Below are 19,331 nucleotides of genomic sequence, written 5' to 3'. Positions count from 1 at the left end.
GAACACAAGTATAGATGGCTTTTCCAGCAAATTTTTCTAGGAAGGGGGGAAGAGTGACAGGACAGAGGTTAATACAAACATTAGGGTCAGGAGAATATTTAAATTAATTAATCACCATTCTTAAAAGGGAGTTTCTTGTGTATTTAAAGCCAATGGAAATAAACAATTTAAGAGAATTTAAAGATTCTAGAGAGAAAAGTTATTATAGACAGGTTATATATGCCATATTGCAAAGGTGGCAGGGAGGGTACAAGCAACATGTGCAGAAGGGAGTCACTAGAACAGTGGTTCCCAGCTGGGAGTTATTTTGCCTCTTCTCTTCCCCCAGCACTTTTGGATAATTCTGGAGATACTTTTTTTGTTTGTTTGTTTTTGGGATGGAGTCTTGCTCTGGTGCCCAGGCTGGAGTGCAGTGGTGCAATCTTGCTGTAACCTCCACCTCCCAGGTTCAAGCGATTCTCCTGTCTCAGCCTCCTGAGTAGCTGGGACTACAGGCTCCCACCACCATGCCTGGCTAATTTTCATGTTTTTAGTAGAGGCATGGTTTCACCATGTTAGCCAGGCTGGTCTCGAACTCCTGACCTCAAATGATCCACCCACCTCAGCCTCCCAAATTGCTGGGGTTACATTCATGAGCGACTGCACCCAGCCTGGAGATACTTTGGTTGTCGCAACTGTGGACAGTGCTGCTACTGGCATTTAGTGGGTTGATGCCAGAGAGTGCTAAACATCCTACAATGCATAGGACTGCCCCCTATGACAAAGAATCCAAAATGTCAGTAAGGTCAATGATGAGAAGCCATGTATATAAGGACAGAAAACAACTTCAAGGTAGGAGAAAGGAAGAATAGGATGGGGAGAGAAGTAAGTATATTTTTAAGTTCAATATTAAGCACATCGTGAGTACTCAATAAATATTAGCCATGATTTTTATCATGTGGTTAGATTTTGTAAATACAAAAATAAATACAAAAATATTTCTCATTATGTTGTTACTTCCTAGTAACACCTGAGTAATAAGAATTTTTTTAAAAAGGCTCTCAGCTGATTTTGTTAGTTATTATAATTTATTTTTAAGCATGAATTTGAATATGATGGGTGCTCTTGATCTCCCCCATAATGAATTTTACCCTCTTTTATTAAAAAAGTTATTGACATCTTCTGTACCTAAGTCACCTGAATTAAATTTGACATACCTAAGAATAAACTAGATTTATTTTTCTTGAATAATATACAAAGTGTCTGGTGGTTTTTGTAGAATTACAGCATATTGGAGAAAACCTTGGGTCCAATGAGCCTTTCTCCCCCAGTTTTAAGCATTTGCTAGCTAAATAAGGTATGTTACTTAACCACTGTATGCATTCATGTGTTTATCTATAACATGGAAATAGGGCCATTCTTCTCACAAGTGACCATATGCATTAGAGACTGATATCTGCAAAGCATCCAGCTCTAGGTCTGGAATATCCTAAAACCTGAGAAAATGCTAGCAATTGGTGCTTCTGCTATTGGTGATAATAATAAGGATTTCTTTTAGGCCTACTAAGCACATTATAAAATATTCATTGGTCAAAATGCCCACTGTGGCATATTGGGGATGTACAACTGTTTTCAGTTGTTCATGGTAAATACAAAAATAATTCTTGAATCTTTATTTTCACATCAAGTTTAAAAGTTTATGTATCTAAAAATCAGAAATTAATTGCCCCTGAGTTTTATAAAATGAATTTTTCTTGTTTGATATTTTCTGTTATAATGAACTCATAGACCAATAGGTAGTGATGCTCAGAAGTTATTAGCAGTAAGTTATTAGGTTTTTTTAATGAAACTAAGATAAAAACAAACAAAACCACACCAATTTTTAGGCTGATCTTTGGTAGTTTCATGTCTGTCCTGTGATATAAAAGTATAAAACAGCAAGAGTTCCCAGGTACAGGCCTGGTCCCAAATCAGAAGTGTTGAAAATATACTTTTGGTCAGAAACCAAGGCTAGGGTAAGATGGAGACAAATGAAGAGGCCTGGACAAGAGCCTGTGTTGATGTTCTTGGCCTCTGTTGGAATCTGTATTCTCAATCTTGCATTGATCAATGACAAAAAATATAGAGGACAGGACAGTGTAGTGCATACTTAATTTCTTCCCCGTCCCATTTGATAACAGCACCTCCTTTTCCTTTTGGGAAATTACCTTTCCTCTGGGCAGTTTTGTTGAAATAACCAAAGTATTCTGGCTTCTCTTAGCGTAGTGTCCCAAATTAAGCCACACCTGTTCCTGTGGGAATTTGACTATTGAGCAGAGTTTCCCTAATTCTTGTTCTTTCCTGAATCTGGCTCACTAGTATTATCTTTGAATCTGTGTTATATGACAACCTTCTATAAAATTCCTTACCTTTTGTGCTTATTTAATGTTGGTTTGTATTGATTACAACCAACAAAATCCTAATGGACACATGAAGTACTAATACTAGAGACTAGGTAAACAGTAACAGTTAGTAATGGGACTGGGGAATGACTGGAGAAGTATAATTGTTTAGTAGCTAAGGGCCAATGGGAAATATCTGCCTACCATTCTCATACTCAACAAGACTATCTAACTATGTCTTTGAAAAATCCCAGGGAGAGAGTGGTTTCATCTCCATTAAGATATGAATATCTCACTGACTTCCTTGCAAATCGTTTCCATTTCTCTAAGACTCTTTTGCTTGGATCAGAGCATTATTCAATCAAACAAGACGCATTTTTGTTGAATGAACACATTTATTCTGATGCTTTGAGTTTGCAGTTGCCAAAAAGGAAATCAAACCAATTCATTCATAAAAATAGATTGGGCTGCATGTGCTCATCTTTCATCATTGTGTTCAAGGTAGAGCTATGCTTCTATTTTAAGAATGAAAAACAAATTTCTAGAAGAGATAAATTGGCATTGAAGAATCCCTATGTAATCGGAAGACTTAGAGGGACCCAGAGATTGTAATTTGGACCCAGAGATTGAAGCCACTTCAATAATGATTTTTTGTTTCTCTCCTCTGGCCTATATAGGAGTAACAAATGCTTAATGTCCTGATGGACATAACCATCATAAACATGATGATTATTCCTGGTATGATGTCATCCTTGCAGATCACTGGATTGAAGGCTCCAATTGCTTGCCATGTCTCATCTAAGCAAAAATGAATCTTTCTGAAGATGCAGTAACATATGTTTAGGCTGTGAAAAAAAAGTGGGATGATAGTCTCTCTATAAATGACTTACTAGCAAGAAAATGTTTATTATTCTTTGGTTTTTTTCTAACAGAGTTTTTTATTAATAGCAGACTGTGAAGATCCATGCCAGGCCAGTCATTCATGGGATTTCAAGATTGTTTATTGTTCTCCCCAAGGAAAATTCTATGCAAATGTAGCAGAACTGGGTATACACAGAGTATGGCAGGCTCAATTTTCATTATTAACTAAGTCAGCATCTCAGAATGTATTCCAGTTTTGGATCTTTTTAATTTACAAAGTAGTGCAGCATTTTCTCCAAGATTTAGAGGAGTACCTGCTAAATATGTTTACAAGATTTTTTCACTATGTTTTACTTCACATGGTAGTCTTTTGTTAATAGAAAAAGCAAAAAGAATAGGGAATTAGTATTAGACAAGACATCAGTGCACAAAGAAACACAATCTTTATATACATGAAAATATTTTAAAGGTCAGAACCATAGGCTCTGGATTTCAGTAATAGAGTCAAGCACATAACTTAAAAGTGTCATGCAACCAAAACACAGAACACGTAGAATCTAGATCTGGCTTTGCCATAATTTACTCTATGACCTTGAAAAAGTCATGTATTTAACTCAACATCCATATAGATAGTATCGGGGGAAATTCAGCCAGATATCGGGGGAAATTCAGCCACATATTGGGCAAAATTCATGCCCGATATTTCGTGTAGTTTCTTTTCTATTTTCCCTAAGCATCAGCTGATTTGAGAAATAAAGGGACAGAGTACAAAAGAGAGAAATTTTAAAGCTGGGCATCCGGGGGAGACATCACATGTCAGTAGGTTCTGTGATGCCCCCTGAGCCGTAAAACCAGCAAGTTTTTATTAGGGATTTTCAAAAGGGGAGGGAGTGTATGAATAGGGTGTGGGTCACAGAGATCACGTGCTTCACCAGGTAATAAGATATCGCAAGGCAAATTGAGGCAGGGTGAGATCACAGGACCACAGGACCACAGGACCGGGGCAAAATTAAAATTGCTAATGAAGTTTTGGGCATGCATTGTCATTGATAACATCTTATCAGGAGACTGGGTTTGAGAGCAGGCAACCCCTCTAACAAAAAATTTATTAGGCGGGAATGTCCTCGTCCTAATAAGCCTGGGAGTGCTATGGGAGACTGGGGCTTATTTCATCCCTACAGCTCGACCATAAAAGACGGCCGCACCCAAGGGGGCCATTTTAGAGGCCCACCCTCAGGGACGCATTCTCTTTCTCAGGTATGTTCCTTGCTGAGAAAAAGAATTCAGTGATATTTCTCCCATTTGCTTTTGAAAGAAGATAAATATGACTCTGTTCCACCCAGCTCACTGGCGGTCAGAGTTTAAGGTTATCTCTCTTGTTCCCTGAACATTGCTGTTTTCCTGTTCTTTTTTCAAGGAGCCCAGATTTCATATTGTTCAAACACACATGCTCTACAAACAATTTGTGCAGTTAAGGCAATCATTACAGGGTCCTGAGGCGACATACATCCTCCTCAGTTTACGAAAATGATGGGATTAAGAGATTAAAGTAAAGACAGGCATAGGAAATCACAAGGGTATTGATTGGGGAAGTGATAAGTGTCCATGAAATCTTCACAATTTATGTTCAGAGACTGCAGTAAAGACAGGCATAAGAAATTATAAAAGTATTAATTTGGGGAACTAATAAATGTCCATGAAATCATCACAATTTATGTTCTTCCACCATGGCTTCAGCCGGTCCCTCCATTTGGGGTCCCTGACTTCCCGCAACAAGATAGTATTGGTTTGCTATCTATAAAATAAAATAAAATGGCTGAACATTAGGTCAGGATTTTATCTTCTTGACTCTGAGTTAGATCTAGGTCACAGAAATGTTTTATTTGATCACCATATAATTTTTAGAAATTGAGGCTGATGCATTTTGTCAGGGGATTGTCTGTCATTTTCTACAGGCTCTATCACTCTCTGATGTCTTTTATCTTTTCATTACCCAACTCGTCCCTGATGAAAATTGATTGTATGACTCCCTTCAGGAGATAGTATGTGTGGACAATTATGGTCTCAAAATCTTATTCTGAGTATCTGGATTTAGAATGAGCCAGCTAATCCTTTTTGAGCTTACTTAAGGCACTTGAATATCAGGAAGCATAAGGAGCCAAATTATGTAATTAATTTGATTGTGTAGTCAATTATGACTTTAGAGTAAATTTCCAATTTTCCCAGGTATGTATACAATGGTATTTATTTGGTTATGTGTAACCTCAGATAAATATGTGCATCCTATATAAACCAAGAAGTTTTCAAATTGCACAGCTCATGGAAAATACTTTATTTAAATATATGCAAACAGTCTGAAATGGGATAGTGAGCTTTACATTAAAAAAACAAAACAAGTCATTTTCAATCGGGCTGTAGCTTATTTCACAGAACAGTTTTCATTTTCACAATGTATCTCAATATTGTATTTATAGGATTACCTTCTAATAAAATCAAATTTTCTCATTTCAAGTAATTTCTGTGAAGATAAGTTTTAAAAAGTTTCTTTTCAAAACAGAAGCAATTCTTGCCTTCATTAATAAGAATGATAGACAAATTGCATGTTCACATTGAAAAGTGTTTGTTTTTAATCATGCACTTGGCAGTAGCATCCAAGCCACAAGCACTCACTGTGAAAATGGTGTGGTGAACAGGAAGTAATTGTTCCATTTGTCTCCTTTTACCATCCGGAAGCATCGTCCTCAGAATAATGGCATGTTAGCATATTACTCAAAGATTTTTATACTGGAGAAATCTATTTCTACAGGATGACAAAGTCTTTCCTTTGTCCAATACAATTGGTTTAAAAATTACTGTTACAGCCTCAATTTTAAAATTGTCTGGTTGTAAGTCTTTGGAGTATACCTAGGATATCTTCTCTAGAGCACTCTGTCAGTTGACTGATTATCTAGCCTATGCCTGAACCTTTCTAATGACAGAAAGTTCATTACTTTGTTGCTTGTGTAGAGCTATAATTGCTAGGCATTTTTTTTTTTTTTTTTTTTGAGATGGAGTCTCACTCTGTCGTCCAGGCTGGAGTACAGTGGCGCGATCTCGGCTCACTGCAAGCTCCACTTCCTGGGTTCACGCCATTCTCCTGCCTCAGCCTCCCGAGTAGCTGGGACTACAGGCACCTGCCACCACGCCTGGCTAATTTTTTGTATTTTTAGTAGAGACGGGGTTTCACCGTGTTAGCCAGGATGATCTCGATCTCCTGACCTCGTGATCTGTCTTGCTAGCCATATTTTAATTCACATTTCTTTCGCTAATGTACTGTTCTAATGACAATACTTCTAAAGCTTTACTTGTCCTGGGTAATCATCCTTGATGGTTTCAAAGTTTGTTCCTGTGACACAGTTTCCAAATACTTCACCTATCCCTTCTTAAAGGCTCTCAAAGTTCTGAGCAATGACTACTTGATGTGACCTGTACAGAATATTGTGCCCTGTTGTGTCCCTCGAGCTAGACAATAGTTTTATTTTTGTAGTCTCAGATTTTATTAGCTTTTTAGCACCTGTTCATTAAAATGACCATGAGAGATTATAATCTTTTTTATAGTATAGTTTTAAGTGTATTCTCTCATATCCTATATTTAGACAATTGACTTATTTTGTTTTCTTGTTGTTTTTGTTTATTTTATTGATTTGATACATTGCAAGATCTTCGTAGACAGTTGACTTATTTTGAACAATTGAATTTTTGACTTTAAATGCATAACTTTACATCTACCTACTATCTCATCTTATTCTTGCAATAAGCTTTAAAGATATGGAGGAAATATGTTACTTCCATTTTTATTGATAAAATAGTGATTTACAAAGAAACTTGGACTTATATAACAAATTAGTAGCAACATTAAATATCAGAACCGACCGATGCATTTTTGATTTGATGGGAAAATGTGTAGCATTGACTAATAATTTAGAAATGCTTTAACACGGTAACCTCTGTTGGTGACAAATAGTTGGGATAAGAAATAAAACTGCTGATTATTTAATCCATTCCCCTCTTTTTACTTGATTACTGTCAAAAATTTTTTCATATTTCTATATAACTCCTTAATACTGGAAGAATTTTTCTTTATCCAGTTACACAAATCAGTCATGCAACAGAAAAGATCTACATTTGATTTTGCTTTATCCTGTGGAGCTGTAGGCATTATGTTTTAGAGCTACATGGTTCTTTCCAGATCTACAGCTATAACAGGCATTTGTCTTACCAAACTGAATATTTGCTCAGTTTGAGTCTCAGGTTCAGCTGTTTATATCCAGCGTTTAAATGAAAATTCTCTGGTGACAAAGCTGAAAATTACTGCACATTTTAGCTTTTACCTAACAGGAACAATTAGAAAATGAGAAATTAGAGTTTCAGTGACTTGTAGATTAGCATCTCCCTTATTTTCCAGAAGATTCCTTAAATATTCTGCTTAGTTGTCTTTTCTGCAGATATTTCTGCTCTAAATAGTACCTTCCTCTGAGTTCGAATAGAGTACATATTTATCAGCCTCAAAGCAACAGTGCAGGCTCTCTTTAAATACATGAAATAGCTGGGAAATGCTTACCTGAAAACAAGTTTTTTCTTTACACAGTCATGTGTAACCCTTATGTGATGGCTTATCCCATCACCATATATAGATTGGTGTGGGCAGGTGCTACTGACAAACCTTTCAATTCTAGCTCAGAGCTACAAAATTCCTTGTCCAAGGGCACAGAATCAACTCACTCAGTATTAATGTTCAAAAAATGCCAAAGACAGTTCTGTTCTCTCAAGCATTCCATTTGGTCTAATTGAGCTTCACTAACCTTTTCTCTTTGACAGAACAACTTTGAATGCATGTCAGGAGGGAGCTTTATAAATATTTATTGAATAAAAGAGCTTATTTGGATATGAAATGAGTTTAGAGATGGGAATTATGGCCAGTGAAACTCTAACTTTCCGATGTAGAAAGTGTGTGCTGGGAGAATGCCCAACATCAAATTTTAAATAATAACTGATTTTGTTTTCAGTATTAAACTTAATATACTGCTATATTAGAACTAGAGAACTCACATTTGTCAGTGGCTTATAAAAACTTATGGAAGGAATAGAAATCATCAGTTGGTATATCTTTCATTTGTCTAATTATTCATTCCTCACATTTTTCTAGGAATGACTTAAGGTCATTTACAAAAATACATGTGTTAATTATATAAGGAAAATCTAAACAAAGCAACAAAATAGAATAAATCCAGGGATGATGTGTGTAACAAAATTGTATTAGCTCTGTTCCAGTAAATAATGTAGGTGCTGGACTCTGAAAATTTGAAGAGGTTTTACAATTTGTTGTCCTGTTTAATATGGATCAGAATGAGTCACCATGAATTAATCTTTTTAGGCTACAGAAATCTTGAAAGACATAGATTTCCCAAAACTATATAAAGATGAAAACACCAAGTCGGAACTTGCTTGTTATATTCATATGGGTATTATTAAGAGATGAGGGGTTGTGGAGAGAGGCATAATTGTCTGGGGGTTTAGAGTTATGGATTTCTGGACTTGTCCCTTCTAAACTCGCTCATTCGTTTCATAGGCCCAAACTGTGATGGATTTTGGGTGCAGAAGATTTCACAGTTGAATAGAATATGGTCTCTTCTTTCAAAACTTCACAGTGCTGTGGCACAGAAAACATTGTGGCAAGTTCTAAAATTAGAAAGTGTACAACTCTACAGGGACAGAATTCTGTGAGATGGAATGCTAAAGCCCTCATCATGTGATCTGAGTATTAAAGATTGACAATTCAGAAATCACAAAGTAAAGAAAGAGGAAAAAATACAGAAATAGGGAAAACAAATTTCAAAGACAGAGATATTGAACAGCATACCTATCTTAAATCTGGTGCTGGAAGAAAGGTTGTGAATATATTTTTAAAAGTAGTACAACTTACTTAACAATGATCCTGGGTTTCCATGAGTTGTATTTTCCATACTACCCAAAATAAGCATCTCTGATAAGCAAGACTTAGTGCTTTAATTAACATTACAGGTTTAAAATTAAAAAAAAATAAGAAATATACTTGTTTTAAGTTAAATAAGTTTTTCTCTACAATTCTCATTCTTTTGCTTTATATAATCATGATAATTATTGCTGATCTCTCTGTTGCTATCAAATACCACCCCTGGAAAGTTTAGGATTGTTCCTTAAAATGTACGGTTAATAAAATCTGAGAAAATCTACTTTGGTTAGAATATACATGTGAGGAATGGGCTGAGTGAATAAGCTGTAGCAAGAAGAGATGGTTTCCTGGAAATAGAAACAGAGGAAGCTTTTGTGATTAAACATAAATCCTTTGAGTATTCTATTAGTTAGGGGGCGATTTTTGTAAATAATGCTCTCTTTTGAAGATGCAAAGCTAAGAAAACTTTTTTAAATTTTTTTTATTATACTTTAAGTTTTAGGGTACATGTGCACAACGTGCAGGTTAATTACATATGTATACATGTGCCATGTTGGTGTGCTGCACCCATTAACTCGTCATTTAACATTAGGTATATCTCCTAATGCTATCCCTCCCCCCACCCCCCACCCCACAACAGGCCCCGGTGTGTGATGTTCCCCTTCCTGTGTCCATGTGTTCTCATTGTTCAATTCCAGAAAACATTTTTTTATGGGAGATCAGTTAAAATAATTGTTCTTAAAGTGAAAAAAATGAGTTGTATTCTGTCTTTAACATATACTAGTTTAATGTGAGGGAAAATGCTCATTTTCTCCAACACTGTTTTTGTTGTTGTTGTTGTTGTTGTTGTTTTTTGTTTGTTCCCCAAAAGGGAGATAATCCAATCTGGTTCTTCAGACCATGGATCAGTGGTTGGGCTATTGCTACTAGTGGTCAGGGCCACTGTGCATCTTTTCTTTCTACTTTCTTTTCCTTGTCTCTAGGACTTGTAAGGGAACTGAGTTGAACTCGTATATGGGAGGGTCAGTTCTCCATCTTATATCTCTCTGCTTCCTCTTCGAACATTCCCTAAACCTTAGGAAATCATCCTGATTGGATTGCATCTGGTAAGATAGAGAAGCCCTCCTAGGGCTTGAGTCTAAAGTGATGTGTTTGATCCAGGTTACAAGAATGTCTTGCATTTGGGTATTCCTACTCTCCCACTAAGAATTAAAGCAACATTTTGGGTTTCTGTTTCATAGTAATGTATGTATTTAGCTTCCTCAGCAATCATATAAGAAATATTTGATGAAAGGGGAATGTGGGGTCCTAGACTTTTAATCAAATTTTACCAAATTGTGCCTCAAATACCATCGCAATAACTAATATTTGCTTTTGAAGTTTAGATATCCAGAGACTTAAAAAAATGAACACCATCTGAGCTTGGGCTTGTTAAAGAATTTATCACATCTTTAAAATGGTATTAACCCTAGCTCAAAGGGTTTAAAGAATAAAATGAGATACTATACATTGCACATTGCCTATTGGCATATAGTCAAACCCTAAGTATTTGAGGGCAGGAAATTGGTTTATTCACTATTGTTTCTTCAACACTCAGTATATTGTGTAAACACACACACACACACTGTCTCTCTCTCTCTTCCTAAATGAATGAAGTGAAAGAAGGGAATGTTAAAACTTTTTCAGAGTGTAGAATAATCAAATAATTATCTGTTTGGCTTTCTGGAATATTATTTCTAATTGGTATGGGAAGGAAAACAGAAGAGACCTTTTGTGAAGTAAAATAAAAAGACCTCGTGTTTTTGTTAAATTTGACAGTTTCCCAGCAGCAGAGGACAATGGGTATCTGAAGAATTTGAGAAGAAGCAAGAGATAAGATACTCATTTATGATGCAGTCTTAAAGCTAATTTTTAATGTTTTCATTCAAAACATACTGTGTGCTTATGTGTGTATACATATGTGTATATTATACAGCTATGTACATAAGTTGTACATTAAATTATCAAATAATGATAAAATGTTATATTAAAATTATTTTCCCAAATCAGAATGCAGTTGGATTTGTTTAAACTAGACTATATAATTGGGCGATATTTCCTGCATACCACATAAAATGCAAGCTGTACATTTATTTTAACTTGGTTGGTATTTTATGGACAAATCACAGTCATAAATGGGGTTTCTCCTGTCAGAATATTTAATCTGTGGCTTTTTCAGGAAAACGCTAAACTTTTGCAAACTTTCTTTTCCATCTGCTTATGAATTGGTTGCTTGAGCTATTTAAGTTTTCTTTTCCTAAAAGAAAGACAAAGGAAGTAAAACAATCGAATACAGAAGAAAAAATTATACATACTTCTATTTTTATAACTCTCATTCTGTTTTTTTCTTGTCATATCATCATTCCCATAAAGAAAATGGTGCTTCAAACATGTGATTGTGAATAAGCAATCCCAAAGATTTTGGAATATTTCCTTATGTACAACTTGATTTAAATATACATTATTTTCTTACTCTTCAAAATGGTCAATAATATCACTCAGCTCTCTACTTCATCTTTTAAATGTAATTTTTAGGGCTTTTAAAATTACTTTTCTATGCATGGTTTCCTGAGGAACCACTTAATATTTATGTTTCTAAATAGGGGATTGTTATTTGAAAATTTATTAATCATCTTTATCGTTCTGTTGTCAAGAGCTTTGTAGTAGCCGCTTTTTTGAGATTTCTGCTATGGACATAGACAACTGTGTATATACCCCTCTCCTCAAATGACCATCAACAGTTGGTCATAAATTACCCAAATTATTTTGATTATTTCTCAAAATAATTTCAAATTAAAGTATGGCGAGAAAATATATTAATTTGGATGCTGTGGGGCTGCCATGTGAACTTGGAAGCAGAGAAACCAGTCTCTAGGGAAAGAAACATAAAGCAGATACACAAAGGAAAGAAGAGATGAGAGATTGTGTGAACATGAACAAGAGGGTGAAAGAGAGAGGGAGAGAGAGGAGAAGCAAAGACAGACACTGATGCATATTAAGGAACCTTCATCTGAAACCAATAGAGAATATACATTCATTCTTTTATTTGTTTAATACATTTTTTGCTATTATGTGTCAGGTACTGTTAAAGATTCTAATGATAAAAGTGGTAAATGTGAGACTTAAGCCTCTTTCTCATGGAGATTTTATTCTAGTGAGACAAGTTCTCAGCGAATAAACAAAGATATATTATAATTGAGGATAATGATGAGTCATGTGAAGCATCAAGAGTAGAATAAAGGGTTAACTTGTGAGTGGAGAGGAGAGAAAAGGCCTCTGTGATGAGGTAACATTTTCAGAGCCTATGCTGGGCAACTAACACTACTAATTTTCTGTTTTACAATTATTTCCCTGGAGTTGCTAGCTCAGTAATTATATGATCATAAGTTGCTGTAGGTAATAGCATAATCACATGTTTTCTTTCTGTATACGAAGGATTAATACATTTACAACCTCCACTATCCCTTTCTTGGCTGTCCTGACATTTGATTCCTGAGCAGACACCACATATTTTTGTTTTCATTTTTGTTAGAGAAGTCCCCGCCCATTCCTGGTTCTGATCTTGTTATTTTTTAGAGTAATTAATGCTAGCTGCTACAAAACACAAATCCCATAATCTCAGTGGCTTGACCCAATATAAGTGCATTTCTTATCTCACAGTCCAAAGCAGTTTGGGAAGCTCTCCAAAGTGGCCCTCCTCCAAATAGTGACTCAAGAATCTCAGCATCTTCAATCTTCTAGCTATGCCATTTGGAACATGTGGCCTTTAAGGTCACTACAGCTGAGGAATAGGGAGCTAGAGGATGCCCATCATTTCCTAATTGCCTTGGAGATAGTCACTGTTGCCATTCAAATTTCTTTGAATTAATCCCATGGCTCCAACCTAACTATATGGGGATTAGGAAATGTGCAAAAGAATGGGGATATTTGTTGAACATTAACAATGACTTCTACAAGGGATATATTTTGAAAACAGAGCCACAGGTTTTGGTGGTGGATGGAATGTAAGGATGGGAGAGAAAGTGGAAAAGCAGAGATGATTCCTAAGTTTTGGCTTGTGTAACTGGGAGAATGGTTGCAAAAGGTCATTGGTATAAGTACAAACCTGGCTTTGACAGTATTCAGAGGTGGGCTTTACTATAGCTGCAGCCATAGCTGTTATTTCCTGGTACCATTACAATTGATTTAGAGATATGATTATATATCTTATTTTATAAAATTCTTTTTAGTTCATAAAGATGGGTGCTTATTTTCTCTAAATTTGATTTTCAGCTCCATATTCAGCTTTTATGGCATGAAGAATTTTGTTACATTTATTTATTCAATATATCTTTCCAGAACACATATTGAATGCTTACTATGTACTAGATACTAAAGATTAAAAAGTAAATAAGATATAATTCCTTATCTCAAGGAGCTCAAAGTTAATTACAAATTTTTAAACAGTGATAAGCCTAAGTTTGTGACATTTTTATCTCATATGAAGACAGGGGAATATATCAAGTGACCTTTTAATATTTCTTCCAAATCTTTCTGTGGTTTGATGAGTCTAGGAATCTTTGGAGCACTTTCCTCCATCTAAATTTATTTTAACTGTCTGGTTTGAGCTCTAAGTTGAGTGAATCTGGCTTTGATTCTGCTAAGATTGTCCCTTATGGGCTTGGTAGCAAATATAAAGCAGATGTTCATAAAATATTTCAGGATAGCATACTTTGGCTATTAAAAGCAGTATGTAAAAATGAATTTCCTTCTAGCATATTATGTGTAGCCAAATAAAATAACGTGATGAGGTGGAAAAATCTCCAAGGTGCTCATCACCTGTTGGGTTCATCTCAGCTTTGGAGGAGTCATAGGTCACTGAATTAATAAATTAATTAAACAAATTGTTAAACAACAAAAAAGGCGCTGCTCTAGGTACGTGGGATAGAGCAGTGACCCACGTGGACAGAAATTCCTCTCTCAGGGAGAATATATTTGAGAGGAGGAAGTATAATAGGCAGAATAATGGTCTCAAAAGATGCCCACATACCAGTCTCTGGAACCTGTGACTGTGTTACCTTATATGGCAAAAGGGACTTTGCAAATATAATTAAGTTACGAATTTTGAGATGGTAAGATTATCGTAGATTATCAGGCTGCCCAATGGAATTACAAGGATTCTCACGAGAAAAAGTGGAAAGCAGAAGAGTTAGCTCAGAGAAGGAGATGTGACCACAGAAGTAGAGGCCCGAGTACTAGGATTGTTGGCTTTGCAAAAGGAGAAATGGGGCCATGAGCCAAGGGATGCCAGCAATCTCCAGAGGCTGGAGGGTGCAAAGAAATAGATTCTCTTCTACAGCCTCTAGAAGAAATAAAGCCCTGCTGACACCTTGGATTTTAGCTCGGTAATTTCCATCTTGAACTTCTGACCTCCTGAACTGTAAGATTATAAATTTGTGTTATTTTAAGATGGAGTATGTAGTAACTTGTTACAATGGCAATAGGAACCTAGTATAGGAAGCTAAGAAATAACAAGTAAAACACGTATAATGACATATAATAAATGCTTGGAGAGATTAAAAGTTTTGAAGAAGGAGGGGGTGACACTTTCAAATAGATAAGTTGGAAAATGATTAATGGGTCAGTGAAATTTGGCAAAGATCTGAGGCTGGTGAAGGAGTGAACCACCAGATACGTGAGGGAAAGCGTCCCAAGCAGAGAAAACAGTAAGCTCAGAGTCCAGAGTGCTGCTTGGTGTGTTTAAAAAATGAGAAAGGGTCCAGTGAGGCTAAAGCTCAGTGAGATATGACCAGAGTACTAGGAGAGGAGATCAGAGAGAACAAGGAGTTAGAGTTCTAAGGCAGTGCTTCTTAAATCTAGAGATGCATGTCAGATGCTCTTATTAAGAGCTACACAATTAGTGAGGACCACATATCACCTCCAGATATTCTTATTTAATTCGTTTGTGCTGAGTTTCAGGCTGGAGTAGTGGTTAAAGATCTCCAGGTGATTCTAATATACATCCAGGGTTGAGAACCACTGGTATCAGGTCTTTCAGACTATTTTAACAAAACAAAACAAAGAACTGGGTTAGACTATGATTGGGATAAGAAGTTGTGGAATGGTTTTCAGGAAAGAAATGACATAACTTGGTATTTTAACATGACTGTTTTGGCTGCTGTATTGAAAACAGATTGCATGGTATTTAAAGCAACAAAACTAGCTAATATCAGCAAGAGAATGTGGGGAGAATTTTTTAAAAATGGAAAAGGACTAGGAAGTGAGTTTGGGGGCATGATGAATTGGGAAAATAACTTACAAACAAGAAGAAATAGTGGCCAAGGAAATAGAAAAAAAACTAAAACAGATGACTATAGTGTCTATAATCTAAGTAAATAATGTGTTTCAAGGAGTACAAGAAATAAAATGCATGTCACAACCGGATGGATTCTCAGTCAAGCAGACTCTGAAACCAATTGTAGCATATGCAATTTTCATTAGAGGCTACCAGTGGGAGTAAAATCTGTGGAAGGAAGTGGAAGGAAGCAAGTTAGGGCAGTGAGACAGGTAGAGCTGAAATGCTGGTATGACGACAGCCTAGGTTGATCCCACAGAATTAAAATGGCCCATCAAAATTGTCCCTTTCTGGGCAGAACTGTCTGGGCTTTCACCCCCCACTCCCACCACAGCTAGTCTTTGAATATGTGCTTCCTTGGGAAGGGTGTATCCTTGAACTCAGTGACTCTCTACCACTGAGGAAATCCCTTAAGGGTCTAACAGCTGAAGGCTGCTTAGTTGCAGTCAGTCCTAGCAGCTGAGGCCACAAGTCTTCTTGAAGGACACATCATTGTGCCTACTAAAATTCATCTCTGGCACTCAGATTCTTTTCATTATACGTATTCAAAGAGCAGTTCCCCCAAGATTCCAATGGGCCCCTCTGCCTGGGGTAAACCACTTCTCACCAAGTATCAGCCTGTGGGAAGAGTCAGAGGTCTATGGAGTACACACCCACTCCTTTTAAAGGCAACATCCGGACATTGTACATTTAATTTTTTTTTCACATCCCAATTGCCAAAACTCTATCACACGGCCACTCCTTTTAAAGGCAATATCCAGGTATTGTACATTTAATTTTTTTTCACATCCCAATGGCCAAAACTTTATCACGTGGCCAAGCACAGATGCAAGGTTTGCTGGGGAATGTGGTAAAGCTGTGTGACTACATGCCCATCCAAACCTCTATGAGGGGTAGGGAACTGAATGTTAGGGGTCAAGCTAAATTCAGCCATACCTGTACTATGCACAGTAATTTCCATATCAAAATTTACATTCAACCTACCATGTGATTTTATCTAAATTTAACTGTAAGATTAGCTCAAAGTAAAATTTTTTGTGTGTGATGGACTTCACATTCGCACTAATCAGTCTAATCCCAGCGCTTAGATTAATTACTATGGTATACTGCTATTCTATAATAACATTTGACAGCAGGGAAGGAGTTTGTTTTTCTAAGTTTTCTTTATCTGCTACCCTTAGTATATGTATTTCTGATTTATCTCAGGGTATTTTCTCCTAAGTCACTCCTTCATTTCTCCGGATTTCATTGTAGGGCTTTTGACAGAGTAAATGGTTAAGCAATATTAACTGACAGATGTATCAACTGAGACTTTATATTACAGGTCAGCTACCACTTTGTGTTTTTATTGAGTTGAAATTCAAGTCCCTGAAAAGTCAAAAGCAAGGAACATCTACGTGTAAATTTGGCATAGGATTATTGCTCGCAGAACAAAAGATGGGGAATAAAAGCCAGAATAATTCCTGGTGGTTTTGTTTGAAATCTTTTAAAAAATCTTTTGGGAGAGTCTTAGTTTCTCTTCAGTTTTTACTATTATAAACTATGTTGGTATAAGATCTTTGTGCTTCTTTTGTGTTTACTCAGTGTTTGTGATGTGACACTTTTCTAAATGCATTTTTCTTCTTCATATTTTTCCTTTTGAATTCTGAGACTAAATTGGTGCCAAAATTGGTGAAAATAATCGGAGTGGTCCTGTAAGATATTTTGGCAAAATGTATCAGGAGCTTTATACTATTTATTCCTTGATTTATTAATTTACATTTGGGGGAAGTGCAACTCAAAAAAACCACTGAACATGAAAAAATCATGCACAAGGGTATTTATATCAAATAAATAATAGTTTCTAATAGTAAAAACTGAAAAGAAACTATATGTCCAATTACAAGAGAATGTTGAATAAACTTACACTCATTCAATACAAAATAGGTAGTCATTAAAAATAACAAAATATTCATAATCATAAGTAAAAACAATCAAGATACTGATAGCCAGCATGTACTCAGTGTTTACTATATGACACTTTTCTAAGTGCATTACATTTTTAGCCTCATTGAATTCTCGTAACAACTCTGTAAAGGAAGTAGTGATATCATTCCTGTTATGCACATAAGGAAGTCTAGGAAAAGAACGTTTGTAGTATTTTGACAAAGGTCATAAAGAAAATAAATGACAAGGGTGATATTTCAACCAAGACATTGAGGCTTCAGAACCCATGCTCTTAATTGCCAAATGATGTTGCCTTGTCTTTATAGTAACTAGATTTGGTGAGGCAAAATTGTATCTCCTTAAGGACAACAATGATTTTTGCAACTGGAAGTTTGTCTTGAAATTAATGAGCTCATTTACATAAGGTGCCCCGGAACTTTTTCAGAGAGATAGGATCAAGACCCAACTCTTTTCTCCTAAGATAGTTGGACTGACGTAGCCCTGAGTGAGGCCCTGGGATCAGGTCAAAGCAATGTGACCTAAGAAATGAAATGTCAATAAAAGTAGAAAGGCACAGCATGATTGAATAGGCTCTTTCCTGCTCTAAAACTACAGGTCAAAGGAGATGGTATTGTTCTCTTATGGGTGACATAGGAATATACTCTATGCAAGCAAGGCTTGTGCTTCAGCAAAATGGCTTTTGTGACTGAATCCAAATAGTTATAATATTGGAATCCAAGGCCAGTGATGGTGTAAAACATCCTTAGATCCTATATCACTGATGGAAAGATTGCCTGCCTCCCATCTTAAAGAAATTCTGTGACCTGCCTGAAAAGGCATTAACTTCTTCTAAAGAAGTGTCAGGCCCAAGCATTAGCGTTGAAACTGTACAGGCTGCTGGTATGTTTCAGCATTGACAGGAGCAATTGCCTTTTTTTCAGGTTTCATTTCAACCCCATGTTTTGGGAACTGTTTGGACCAGACTAATCAGCTCTAAATTCTGGAATCTTCCACCTTCTTTATCTTCAAAGGGATGGTTATATATTCTGGCTAAGGTAAGAAAACTAGAGCAATAGTACTTGTCCTTTGGATCAGAGAATAATGGGTGAAGCGTGTGTGTGCATGTGTGTGTGTGTGTGTGTGTGTGTGTATGTGTGTGTAAAGAACATGACATTCAGATTTAAATACTGTACATTGGACCCAAACTGTAAAGATAAACATCATGGTTTCAATAGATGGTTGATGCTTTGAAAAACAAAACAGATCATACTTGAGGAAGAGAAATGGGAGGAAATACACTAACACATTAATGTTGTTTTATGCTAATGGCTCTTGGGATAGTAAAAATGTTCTTTATATTTAACCTTTTCTTTAAGGCATAGGCATTACCTTTCTGATAAAAAATAAAGGTAATATTAACTTTTTAATAACTATTATTGGGGAATGAGTTGTGTTTCTTCGTGATTTTTAAGTTATTAAACATATCAATTTTCTTACTCTATTATTTAAATAAATTTCCTTATTAATTCACTGGACCAGTTGAAGAAGAATCAGTATTTAAAAAAAATTGTGTTCAACATCTCCATAGACCGGACATGATTCAGCATTTTACTTATATAGTGCCCTGCCTTCTAAACAGAAAACAGAAGGACCTTAGGGAAACACCAAGGATGTGTATTTTTGATCTATGCTCACAGTAAATCTCAAGGAAATCAGATCAGACCTTTACTCAATTCATCTCAAAATGCCCAAATCAGCCACGCATTAAAATTTAGTGGTTCAGGAAAATGCTCCCCAATGTCATCTTCATAACCTCTTACAGGGAGCAAGGGTAATTCTA

The 19,331-nt window shown here is 36.0% G+C and overlaps 1 long non-coding RNA gene across 1 annotated transcript in view; it reads left to right on the top strand.

Moving 5' to 3' along the window:
* Window positions 1-18,546, top strand: part of LOC104006625 (uncharacterized) — a 645,150-nt gene extending 626,604 nt beyond the window's left edge. Inside the window, exon 6 of the long non-coding RNA XR_010157401.1 lies at window positions 18,433-18,546. This is a non-coding gene — a long non-coding RNA (uncharacterized LOC104006625). The remainder of the gene's footprint in view (window positions 1-18,432) is intronic.
* Window positions 18,547-19,331: the final 785 nt, after the last annotated feature.

This window comes from Pan troglodytes, chromosome 4 (assembly GCF_028858775.2).
Source record: "Pan troglodytes isolate AG18354 chromosome 4, NHGRI_mPanTro3-v2.0_pri, whole genome shotgun sequence".
NCBI classification, from domain to species: Eukaryota; Metazoa; Chordata; class Mammalia; order Primates; family Hominidae; genus Pan; species Pan troglodytes.
The sequence above is the reverse complement of the archived record's forward strand: the minus strand, read 5'-3'. Positions and strand labels throughout refer to the sequence as shown.